The following is a 13,800-nucleotide window of genomic DNA, read 5'->3' on the forward strand; positions in this document are numbered from 1 at the left end:
AAGAGTTCTGGATGACTGACTACGTCAATCAATATTGAAGGAAGTGTAGTTGTAGTTGAGTTGATGCGAGCAGAGCAGACGGTTGTACCGTAGTTATTTAGTGTGGCTGTTCAGAAATGCAATCATTAAGTCATGTAACATATTGCATAAGTTATTATTGTTTCCATCCAGATACTTGCCTGTTGTATGTATATTTCTCACAGATATAAAGGTAATATTGATGTAACACTTATTATCGATATCTCTCACTGCAAATTGCAAGTACGGTACGATGAAAGTTGCGAAAAGTTATCACAAAAGTGGTATCGGATATTATCTTGTTTCAACTGATACCAAAGTTGGAAACACATTTTCACAAAATGGACCTATTACTATGTTGAATGTCATCAGGATGATGGGATATATTCCGTTATGATCATGAACTTGCTGGAAGAATCAGGGTAGCTAAAGGCTGTACCATAGGGAAGCCCCGCTGTATGTTGCTGATTGTAAATGTTTTGCACAATTACTGGGGTAGCATGAAAATTAGTCACAAAACAAATACGCAAGGAGGAATGTAATGTGACTTTCTAGCAGACTGCAATGACAGCAACGTAGAAGATCTTATCTCATAATATGGTGACATTCAGCACACAGTAGTGGATTCAAAGACTGCATCTCAAGGCAGGGAACAAATGATGCACTGCGAATGATGTTGGGTGGCTTCAAGTTTGTGAACTACAGACACTGCTCAATTGAAATGCCTTGCTAGATCACTAGGTTACTCTCCAGTCCCCAATTGCAGTGCAGATGGCTGATTTTTATGCACTTGGCAATCATTTTTGCATGTTACCCGTCATATTACAACTTTACAAGGTGTCAACTGTCTGTGTTTTGGTTTGTAATCAATAGTGTCTTCTGGTCAAAGATATCAGGGGCACCGGGCAAAACTTACAATGCTCCGTAAAACTCCGGAAAAATATCTGTTGTAAACTCCGACTCCACTCCGGGTATCACAAAATTTGCAAAACTCCGCTCCGGATCCACTCCGACTCCGCTCCGGTGCTCATCACTGGAAAGAATGCGCTGCGTATGTCTAATATCTATGCGCGTATTGTAATGCTTTTGCAGTACGGTTTACGGCGTCGTTTGCGCTGTTTGTAGTTCTATCTATAAGCGTTCGCAAGGCCAGCTACAGAGCAGGGCGTAGTCCCTTCTGTAGCTTTGCTCTTTGCTGAAAGAACGCGCTGCGTATGTCTACTATCTATGCGCGTGCTGTAATGCTTTTACAGGGCGGCTTGCGCTGTTTGTAGTCCTATCTATAAGCGTTAAACAAGGCCAGTTACAGAGCAGGGTGTGGCGCGAGAAGATCGAACGATGTCTGACGGCTGACGTCAGACAAGCGAAGGTGAGAAAAGGTCGAGATCTCTCGTCGTCTCAAGGAAGAGGCGCGAGAGTAAGGAGAAAGGGGAGCCTTGACTCAAGGGAGAGTCAAGTCTCCAAAGAAAAAGCTCAACGAGTCTTGACTCAAGAGAGAGAGTCAGGACTCGAAGAGAAAAGACTCACCAAGGCTCGACCCACGAAGAGGAGTCGAGTCCTGGAGAGGGAGAACTGTAGAGTCTGAAGGACTGACTGACCAATATTGTCGCCGCCAACGGTACGAGTGCAAATGTCTGATATGTCAATATAGGAACAGAATTAGTTGACTGTTCATGACCGTCCACGTTCAGAGTTGCATCTCAAAGATGCCAAAATAAGCCTAAATATAATACAAGCAATACGATCGTCCACTTTGACGGACTGAATTTCTCAAAATAATAAACATCACACCTTGATAGCTTTCACATCTTACGTTTATATATACCGTCTGCTATCGGCAAGAATTTGAAAATAACAAAACAGATTCAACATACCACATCTCTTGCAAAGGCTTTTGCTTTCATTCAATATGTCATCAAACTTCTTTAAATCCTCCTTTGTGGTGAGTGGCTTCGTTTTATCATATACAATCTATGGCGGAATAAAAGTTTCGGATAAGTTCTAAAACGAACACAATTTTCCACACAAAAGTCAATTGCACACGAAATGCCAAATGCTACGGTCGGATTTTACAAGGTATGGCGAGGTAACGTAGTGGTACCCTCCATTATAGCTAAACACCAATGAATTGCGGGTTCGAGCCTGACACGTCGATTCCATAATTCCTACCGAAGTGTTGGCCGTTTATCTAGGCTCCTCCTCGCCATCTGATCCGCATCGCCATGTCTTAAAAAGCCTAGGAGTGGGCCGTGCTATAAGTGGGCAGATGGTTGCCGATGAACTCGGCACTTGGTGAATTCGGCCCTCGGGAAATTGTGTAATGAAGTGTATTAACAGCTATTAATATGAATTATTAAACTAATAATAGTATTATCAAGTGATTCGTCAATCTTGTAAGGAGGTCAGGGCATCCGTAGATCACGCAGTCACGGCGTGATTAGATCACGGATTGCGTAGCCGCGGGAAATAACGCAGCGCTCATATACCGACCACGCGCGGTCTGCTTGGAATCGATGGCGTGAGTGACGGGCCTGTGTCGTGTAAGTTTTGAGAAGATGGATCTTGGCGTTGTATGTGAGATCGAAACTGTGGAAGATCAAGCGGCGCTTCTTCGTTTATCGATCACGACAAGCCAGTGTTCCTCATCAACAAATGTTTCGCATGATCACGTCAAAATAAATTATTTTTTGCCTTTGGAGAGACGATTCCACTCTGGGGTTAGGGTGTCTTGATAAAACGGTTGAAGGATCCCAAGATTACGAGATCTACCGCGAGCCACGACACGTTTAAATTTCCTTTTTGCTACTGTTCATTCATATTAAATGCATTTCTAATGCGAAGGTGTTATAGTGCCAATTCCCCTAAGGGCCGAGTTCACCAAGTGAAGAGCGTCACGTTATTTCCCGCGATTACGCAATCTGTGATCTAATCACGCCGTGACTGTGTGATCTACGCATGCCCTGACCCCCGTACAACATTGACAACCACTCAAAGTGACAAGTTCACCGGCAAACATTCCAGTAACCAATCATGGTGGCCGGTACCGCTACGAGATCTACCACGGCCGAATTCACCAAGTGCCGAGTTTGTGCGGCCGAATTCACTAAGTGCCGAGTTCACTGGTAATCGGGCAGATACGGAATGATAATAATAAGAACCGACCTGGTGTAAAATGACCAGTGTAGTCGAACCACCACCATGAACACCACAAACAAACAAACATCTAACATGGAAAAGAAATTACCTTTACAGCCTTTGACAAACACAGTTACCATTGAAATCAGCAATTTAGGTCTTATTCGAAAGCAGAATAACAACTGTTTTAGCGGACATATCAAATCAAATGTTGGAAATTTCATGTAAATTAGCCCAAAATATTATCTTACTCTGACCATATCCTATCAAGATGGTCTGGCTAGCCAAATTCTCTGGGCCAACATAAACAAGCTGCGTTTGGTTTCAACGATTAATAATCTTGTCACTGGATTCGAGGTATAATTGCACTCAAATATCAAATTTTGCTCCATTAATCAACATCAAGTTGAAAATGTCCATTCTTGCACCAACTTTTATAAAATCACGAATCAGTGTTCTACAGGTATGTATCTATATGACTTATATACCTAGAAAATTCAAGCATAAATATTATGATATACCGTAGGTATAGGTACCGGTAATTCAGATGTTTGAAGCGACTTGGACAACTAGATTGGAGTATTTGGTTGTATTAAGGTCGCGTGAGTATACTAACGGCTACTTTCAGGTTGCAAAGACGTTCCGGTGCCGCTGAGGCAATAGTTAGAACTACCGTAACCGTTAGTTATTACCTAGCTAGACTTAAATTAACTACCTCTTCTACTTCCTTCTTCTCGTCGCTGGATCTCCGTTTCGAGTCTCCTTCAGACTCTTCCCTTCTCCCTCCTGAGAGCTGACTAGTCTTCGTGAGTCAGCTCTTAAGGAGTCTATTCTCTACCTCTTCGAGTCTTGACTCTCTCTCTCGAGTCAGGACTCGTCGAGTCTTTTCTTCAGAATCTTGACTCTCCCTTGAGTCAAGACTCTCTTCCAGTCAGCGACTTCTTTCTTGTCGCTTGACTGCTTGATTACTCTCTCACTGTCTAGACCAGTGGTTCCCAACGTGGGCGATATTGCCCCCCAGGGGGCGATTTGTCGGTCCAGGGGGGCGAAAACGGACGAAGGGGGCGATGAGGCGTTGAAATGGCTATATTGGCGTCCATGACCGTAACTACCACACCCAAACCCCAAATTGGCATGGGGGGCCCGAGCTCGAAGGGGGTCCACAATTCTTTTCGTGAATTTACAATAATTATAGAGCATTATTTTGAAAACTTTTTCAAAAAGTTTCGCACTGCGCGCCATTCCGTATCACATATTTCTTGTTTATTGGATACTCTTCCTCCAAGAAATAATACGCATGAGTTATAGAAATGGGCATCAGAAATGGGCATCTCGGCGTCAGCCATTGTCACACCATGACGCACCAAGACATATGAAGTTTCAGGCCATGTAACATGCGACTCCGAGAAGTGTGCCAGAACGAGAAAACCTTGGCGGAAAAGGACTGCCTTTATGCTGACCGAATTCGATATATATACGATATACATATATATTTAATTGTACCAAGGCACCTAAATGGCTGGCGCCAAATGTTCCTGTCCTGGCTATCACAACCCCACAAAAAATGCCATCCCAGAGAAAAATTAATTGCCAGTGCAGAAATACCAATTTGGAATCGTGTGCGTCTTTTAGTCTAGTACGTATGGGCGATTTGAATATCTTTTGACATAGCAGACAGGCCACGAAATGTCATTACGTGACGAAGTCATTATACCCACGAGTCCGCCCGAATATGTTCAATTATTATTTACGGGCCCTTCATTTTCCAAGACACCTCACTCAGCTTTACCGGTAAATCTGAATACATGAGCAGAGAGAGGATAAAAATTGACAGCAATATATATGCAATTCCCGACCGATTCAATCATGAATGATAGAAATTTTTCACGCTTCGCACGAATTAAGCGGACTAACTCAGAGTCCAAGAATTTGTGCTGAGAAGTAACGGTAAAGAGGTATCGGGGAAGTTTGGTCTGAGCGGTGCAGAAGTTTGCTTTATCGCCCTATGGAGGGGGGGTCAAGACCAACGTATTGGGGCGGGGGCCTGACGAAGTGCTGTTGCGGTCCTTTGGGAATCAAGTCGGAGAAATCACCTTTTTTGTTAGTCAACTCAACCAATATTTAGCTGGAAAAGTGTAATTTCGAGGTCGAGCCGAAAAGTTGACCTTTTTTCTCAGTCAACTCGTCGGTGATATCAGTCTGTATGCCCATTTTTCGGTTCCCAATATTTGGGGGGCGATGATCGGTGTGGAGTTTGAAAAGGGGGCGATGAGTCGAAAAAGGTTGGGAACCACTGGTCTAGACCAGGGGTGGGCAAACTTTTGAGCTCGCGGGACGCATTCAACGTCTGAATCCATTCGCTGGCCGCACCATATAAAATTGAGATTATAAACCCAGACGCAATATTGGTGTTTGATTATATAGTGAGGACATGGAGATAATATATTTGCGTATTTAAAACAATCCGAACATCGCTTTAATGATATCGTACACGCGTCAGAAACAGTGGCGTGATTTAATAGGTTGGTCGACCTCAATAACCAATTTTTCAAAACTACCCAGCAAACACATTACGGCAAGCGGATATCCGTCGGATAACTTGTCATTTGGCCCAGATTCAACCTAGTGCCATCCGGTTGCACCGAGCGTGTCGACTCCTGGTGTTATCCAGTGGGTGACCACTGACCATCCATCAAGTCATTTCTGAGTCACTCCCTGGCCACTGTAGGGACAAAGTCCGGTTGGGACCGATATCCATAGACTATCCACTGATCAACCCTCTGAATACTAGCTAGCTCCTGGACCTGCATATTTCCTTACCACAGGTTAGGCGACGCACAAATACACTTACACAAGATTGATTTTCAGGCAAAAAGCTTGCTTATATTATCGAATTGTCAACAATAAAAACTAAGCAGCAACGGGTGAAATTAATAACGGCTCTAAATCACGTCAAAATCAATCACTCACTCAAGTTCAAGACATACAATAAAGCAACAGGTGGACTCAAAAATATCACAAGCAGTCGATCAATTAATCAATCAGGCTAAAATATGATGACTACGAAGTATGTACACTGGGAGGATTACAGAATACCACACATACACAACTTATCAGAAATACCAGAGGTTGGCAAATTTTGAAAATCATTAAAGGCAATAATAAAAACTGCAGCAAAGTAAAGCACAGCATTGAGTCAAAGCAACAATAAATCAAGGTAAAGAAGCATGCACACTGGAAGGATTACAGAATACGACACACGGACAAAGTGTTGAAAAATTATGATAGGTCGAAGCAATTACCTAGAATTCTGCCTATGAGAATAAAACAAGACACGCACTGCACAATACACAAATGTATCAGAAAAACAGAGGCTGGCAAGTTTTGAAAATCATTATGCCAACAAGACATAGCGATACATTCAAAATTGCAGTGCGGTAAAAAAAGCACAGCATCGAGTCGAAGCCACAACTGTCAAATCAAGTTGCAAAATTACGTTCACTATATGAGAATACCATAGGAAAAAAAATTCAAAGTGGCAGGTTGAAGTTCTTCAATGACAGTAAAAAGACATGCACCGTTGCACACTACACTGTAAAAAAAAACCTCGATTTACCGCGAAATGTTTGGAAGCACGGTAGCCAGACATTTCGTGGTAATTCAACATTACCATTAGTCAATGTAAATTTAACTTACACTCGTCCGGCAATCTCACTTTACACGCCAGACTGTAATGTTACAGTCACCTCCAGTATATCCAATCTACATTGTATCCTGTATATTTGCCACTCAGACTGTAATTTAACCGCCTACCTACATACATGCTGTCTGTGTAAATCAGGATTACATACCAGCTTGTAAATTCACGTACATCCCATACCTATCGCAAAGCAACCCGATGCTAAAATATCGCAAAAGCTTCTCCACACCCCCCAAACGACATTGGTACAAATTGTATATTCATTCATGATTCACAATGAGAAGATTATCGATGGAAAAGTATTGCTGCTGGAGGTCTAATTTTTCTTTAGGAGACATGCAGTAACACGAGTGGTCTCCCACCATCGGTCAAACTTCCAATTGTTTCTTTTTCTCGTCCTCATTCCTTCTGTGTAGCTAGTATCTTGCAGTTCCACTAAAAAGAATACATGCGTAAGTCGCTATATTAAGCAAAGTACCTAGACATGACATTATAAAGACTACTAAGACAAATAGGGTAACAAAAATATAACAATTTTTGAAGTACCGGTAATGGTACATTGTGTGGTGATGGCTCCAATTTTTACATGATATAGCAGAGATTCATGACTTACTTTATCAAATGCAGCAGGCAAGTTATAAATGATATTGCATCTTCGTGTGGGGCAATTATTATTAGTCATGCACTTTTTATTGCATACTGTTATTTCTTGATCCCCGATCCGAATTGTTCATCGTATCGGTAGTGGAAATATATTGAAATCGCCCAAATGTACCATAAAAAAATTTCTTTTGTGAGGAGCACACGATTCTGATTCCTGCTCAGATTTAGAAGGGCGCTACTATATTAGAATCAAAAAATTAAGTTATGTTGCGTGGAGCGCGAAGAAAATTTGAGAATAATTAAAAATTTTTAAAAAATTGGGAGTGAATTAGTAATTTCAATTTGCATGTCGACGGATGCTAACACATACTAATTGAATTAGGTGTTGACAGCCGCACAAATTCCCATTCACGGCAGTAGGTGCCCATCTCAGATCTAATAGTATACGTATGGTATGTCTTACGCCAAGTTTGAATACGTACTCCAGTCTTTAAGATTTTTGACAAATTTCCCCAAACTTGTTTGAAAATAGCAAAAAAACATTGAACAGGACATCAATTTGTTTCAAGGTCGGTTGTACTGAGACTAATCCCCTAATGCTGTTAGTGACTACAGAGAACAAGGAGTCGTTCGACGTTCTGTACTACCATGCCCAATTTGATCAGTTTTGGAATTGAATTGAATTGTGTTGATATAGGGTAGCTTAATTGAGTGTGAAACCGAGCAACCTATATTGCATCCAAGTCTGTCTTACGCAGTGCAGTGCAGTTTGCCATCTATTAACAACAGCTACCCAGCGCAACGAGTTTTAGGCTACTGCCAAAGCTATGAAGTAATGAATGACTTACACGTGGGAATGACTTACACGTGGGAATTCCTCTAAATCTTCAACGAATATCAAAAATTTGCTTGACTCAAGTTGAACGCGACTGCTAGAGTTTGAATTTGGCGAGCTTTCTTCAATACCGGTACGAAATAAGTCTCATCTTCAACAATCGTCTTCTGAAATTGGTAGCGAAACACATGTTTAGTCAGAATTCATACAGACTTAGTCGATTACTCGCGTTCCCCAGGTTGAGAACCACTGATATTAGTGTATTGAAGCAAAATGTTCCTCATTTGAGGTGGCATGTGTGCCAAACAAATCCAGCAGTGGATGGAAACATCTCTATGCTATGGCCCAAAAATGACATAAACATGCCAACAGTTTCAACTACTCCACGGCAGAGTATGTGGTGTCACAGGTCAGTATATAGGTCGACTAACATCCCTAAATAGAACAGAGAATGCGGCGAATGAAGTATTTCAATCATGAAATCAAAGTCATCCCGGTGGTGTGCACAGTCGTAGATATTCACGGTAACGAATACTATGTAGTACTGTACCTTTTACGATGCGTATCCCAATCAGCATTCCTACGAATCTTCATTGATCGTGTCCACTTTCTTCCTAAATAGAACAGAGAATGCGGCGAATGAAGTATTTCAATCATGAAATCAAAGTCATCCCGGTGGTGTGCACAGTCGTAGATATTCACGGTAACGAATACTATGTAGTACTGTACCTTTTACGATGCGTATCCCAATCAGCATTCCTACGAATCTTCATTGATCGTGTCCACTTTCTTGAAGCCAACAAGCTCCGCTTCACGCTTTGCTCAAATCTCAATAATGGCCAGACGACGATACGACACTCAAACGATTTCGAAATAAGTGGTATTCATCCGCTGACATGCGACCAATAATATCTACTGGCCACTGCGTTATAATGGTTAATTTAGGTCGTTTTTTTCATACAGAAACATTCATCATTACATCTAGTTCCTTTCTTTTCCATCTAATTGCGTATAAATTGATATTTATTCCATATGTTGTCACTACTTACCGTACTTACTTAACCAGACGCTCCCTGTGATGTCACAGTTGTGCATTGGTTGTTTACTACGAATCTCAGAAAAAGCAGTAACGCGTAACGGTAACCTATGACAGGTCGCCTTGTTCGCCATCAACGAATGGTCAACTTAGCATGCGGCGCTGATATTTCTAGTTCCTGAACAATATTATATACATCCTAAACAGATATTCTAACTCATCAGTCCTATCCGTGACAACGAATGTAACCAGCGAGACCGGTCGTATAGGCATAGCCTTATAATATAAAATAGTGGCTATCTACGATTGTCAGTTGTTTCTTTTACCCTACTATGTACTATTGTACTATACTGAAATTGGTACTAGGGCCAACAATTTCCGTATGACAGACCCCACCCAGTCTGGTGACCGAGGTTGAATCAGGTCAAATCACCACGAGAATGATATCAGTAACATTCATTTCCACGTATACATTGGCTGCAGAGATTTTCAGGTTAATCAATTTTGCCAATAGCCTGGTAAACTTCAGTAACGAGTAACTGTCAGTAATTTTGCGAAGAAATCTGGTAACATTACATATCAAAATGTGAAATTACAAGCTACGAACAGTTATTGGCAGCTACCGGTAATTCGTTGCAAGATTTACAGAGATTTCCCAGTAAATCTACCAGATTTTTTACAGTGTAGGGAAATATCCGACGTTGATATTTAAGAATTAAGATGGCAAGTTTTGAAGGTGAAGAGGTAATACGAATAGAGATACAAAAAAAAACAGGATGTTTTATTCTGGTCAATTGCTCGTTACGACATCCTCTATGTGCAGATCTGTCACACATTGAGCAAGGTGCAGTATAACAAACAAAGCACTTCTACTCGGGTTTCGCCTACTTGTACTGCATGTTTTTTACTACTTCTACTTAGGTTTTCCAGACATAACCAGTTAGATAGCCCCTATAATGTAGTAAATAGTGAATGCAATTTAGAAATCGCACTATAATTGGAGTGCCATTATATATTTTTCACGTACATCCTGCAATTTTGAAAGCGGCCTCTACCAACTGCAGTAACCTGCAAGTGTGCGACTCGTTCTACTTTTGGAAAATACTCAATTAGTCACAATTTCAGATCCACCTTTACTTGAGCAGCAAGGATGACTCACTTTCACCCCTTTTTGATCGTATATACCGTGTCTAGAGCGGATGAAAATAATAATCAGCAGATTCAACTGTAACTTGTAAAAAATTCCACAGCAAGCAATGCACAATTGCAACCAACAATCTCTCTACCTGGAAATATCTTCAATCTTCATACAGGTTCAACTTGCAACGAGGTCAAAAGTTGGTATGAGGGAAATGACTTTATACTGCACCCTCTTCCTTGTCTGCGTCCTCTTCCTTGTCTGCGTAAGACTGAGACAGGATATGGACTTGTTCTGCATTCTTGTCCTAAAATAATTAGCAAGAAAATCATTACAAGCGAACATGAAACGATCCTTCAAAATGCTACCAATTCCGAACGCCTTGCAAAATTCATTCAAACACTGACAAAGTACAGCATACTATGCATAAACGCTCAAATCATGAATATTAAAATTTATGATCATTATGGAACAGTGGACACTAGGGGTGTTCAAAAAAAACTTTTTTCAAATTTGATTGGCTTAGCTGGCAAATCATTATAGGTTACCTAAAATACCTTGCACAAAAAAATTGAATCATTTCAATTCGCAGATGCTGAGGTCATCCAATTAGAAATTTCCATCATTTTTCAAATAATAGTATTTACGGTGGAAAATTTCACCACTCCGGCATGATCAAAAATGCCTAAGATGTAGGGATGCTTTTTCCCACTTATTTCCATCTTTACAGGGGCCTATGGTAGAGTTTGGATGAAGACATCGCCAGTTGACGAATAGAAGATATGACACGGATTAGCTGGAAATTAGTAGACTTCATTGAAATAGCTAATAGACACGTTCAAATGCTGGTGATATACTTTGCAAATGAACTACTTTTCACATTTGTTCGACCCAAACAGCTAAGCTACACTACAAATATTTTTAATTTTGTCAAGTGGGAAGCATCGTTTGGTCATATTTACATCATTTTTACAATTCTACAAAACCAGCCGATGCATTTTCTCTGTCACAGTATCATGGTATAATTCCGAAAATTGCATCAATTTTGACTGCATCGCGGAAACGAATCTTGCGATTTTCTTCCCCTCTGCAACTGAGTTGTAATTTGCAAGTAATGGCTAATTTTATCTATATTAGGAGTGGGCAACTTTTTCGGCGAAAGGGACACCTGAGATTTACGAACCATTGCGCGGGCAACGGGAATGTTGATAACCTTTTTTTAGTCGTCGATAGGAGCGAACCGAATTAAGTAACATCGCAAACAAGACTTATAGCATTACGCTCTAAAATTGATAACAATATGTCATGCAACTGTGCAGTGCGCAATCAGGCCCTGGTCGCGCTAGGCGCGAATTTTTTTTTGCAAGATAACGACTGAATAAGGCTATAGCTATATCAATTAATATGTCGCTAACGTACATTGGGGGTCGCATCTGTATGCCACTGGGCTCATTTGGCAAGGACAGGATTATTCGACGTTTAGCCATAGCAAAATCGACGGTATCAGTGAACATGCCTCTATCATTTTGTGCAAATGTTTTGTCGACGATCTCGCTGCAAGTGCACAAGCGAAGCCGTATCTCCTAATTGCGAATATACATAGTTAGACTCAATTCTGTGAATAATATGTATTTATAATTTTCAGAAGGGGGCTCAAATACTGCATGCAAGACATCTAGTGACAATGAATCATGCGAAGTACCGAGAAAAATTCCAAGTCAATCTGCAATGAAATATTCTACTTCATGGTCATATAAGAAGATCTGGGATAAATTTGGCTGACCCCTGGATACGTCAATGCGTCAGAACTGTTGTTTTAGTCATCATCAAATTTTTTTCGCGGTCATGCTAATCAAATTTTGGTTGGCCTTGCAATTGTACCTGACGGCATAAATAATTTCGAAAATGACCTCGCAGGCCACACCTAACCTTCTCGTGTGCCAAATTTGGCCTGCGTGCCACGGGCTGGCCGCACCTGATCGGTATGGTTAATAATAACGGTGATTGGTGGTACATAAAAATTCTATTGAAAATTCTTTGAAAGCAAATGTTTTCATGATAGAGAAGTTGGAGTAGGAGTCGGAGTCGAAGTCATAGTCATTCTCACAAACTCCGACTCCAGTCAGTATTTTCCCACCGACTCCGACTCCAGCTATTATAGTTTTCACGACTCCGACTCCATCAAGCGAAAATTACCCCGACTCCGACTCCACAGCCCTGCATAAGGTATGGTAAGCAAGGATACCCACCATCACCAAGGAGAAAACCGTTAATTCTCGACATCAAAAGAGGCGAACTTCCACTTTATAGGATCCGGCTATCGTGCGTTGATCCAGGCCGCCTTACAGTAATATGACATATTGCATATTTGCACATGAGTTGCACATTAACGGAAAAAATCCCTTTCTATTGCGGAAACTGCATTCTGGCCTCCTGGTGATATAATTGGAACATGTGTCCCGTTGATCAACCCAACCACTCCAGTGAATTGTCTCTCTTGATACATTTCCTGATTTGTTGGTAACTTCATAAAATATGGTCTTCGTTTGGCAATTGCGCGAGAAACCTGGTGCACAATTCGACAGACCGTGTTGTGCCGCATTTGTAATAGGTCACCATCGGTCATTTGAAAATGACAAGTTGCAAAGAAGCGCAATGCTACCAGAAGCCTTAAATGAGGCGGGATAGCGTGGCACCTCTTACTATCATAGGACAGATCTTCGTTCAACAAATTTAAAAGCTCATGAAATGAATCTTTTGATAGTCTGTACCGCTTCACAACTTCTTTATCGGTGTTGTACTCCACTGGATTCTTTCGATCTTCGTCTCCAATCTACGTATAGTTTCTATGGCATAAAAGTACAGTAATCCATCCTAAAACAGGTCAGACAGGAGACAGCACAGTTATAAAATGGTACATCAAGTTCATTGTTAATCATAATAATAATAATAATTGACTTGAAAAAAAACAAGATTGCGATACAATGAAATGATGGAAAGGTGACGAAACCATGGAGTGCACACTGGTGGGTGCCACCGGTTGAGAAGTATTGGTGTAAAGAACAGGCATGCATACCGCTCACGTAGGGAGGATAAGTAATTGAAGATAACCTAAAAGGACGATAACTCAAAAGGACAAACGACAAAAGTAAGGTGTGGTGTGCGATGGAGATGTCGATGTATAGATCGTGATCTGGTAATCTCGATTCTGCTCATATTTTGACTTGAATTTGGACAATGGACATATTCGTCGATCGTGTTACTTACCACTTTTGAGCAATGGGCCATTCCCAACCTGGACAACAAAAGTTGGAATCACCACATTCCCAAATCTT

The 13,800-nt window shown here is 41.1% G+C and overlaps 1 protein-coding gene across 2 annotated transcripts in view; it reads left to right on the forward strand.

The window, feature by feature from the left end:
- Window positions 1-3,725: 3,725 nt before the first annotated feature.
- Window positions 3,726-13,800, forward strand: part of LOC145434839 (uncharacterized) — a 249,143-nt gene continuing 239,068 nt past the window's right edge. The window contains exon 1 of one of the 2 annotated variants that reach the window (XM_080312072.1): window positions 3,726-3,750. The gene's annotated coding sequence lies outside the window, so the exon portion shown is untranslated. The remainder of the gene's footprint in view (window positions 3,751-13,800) is intronic. The other variant, XM_080312071.1, reaches the window with a different exon arrangement.

The sequence above is a fragment of the Botryllus schlosseri genome, chromosome 3, assembly GCF_051294905.1.
Source record: "Botryllus schlosseri isolate E-star chromosome 3, Bs_hap1, whole genome shotgun sequence".
Taxonomy (NCBI): Eukaryota; Metazoa; Chordata; class Ascidiacea; order Stolidobranchia; family Styelidae; genus Botryllus; species Botryllus schlosseri.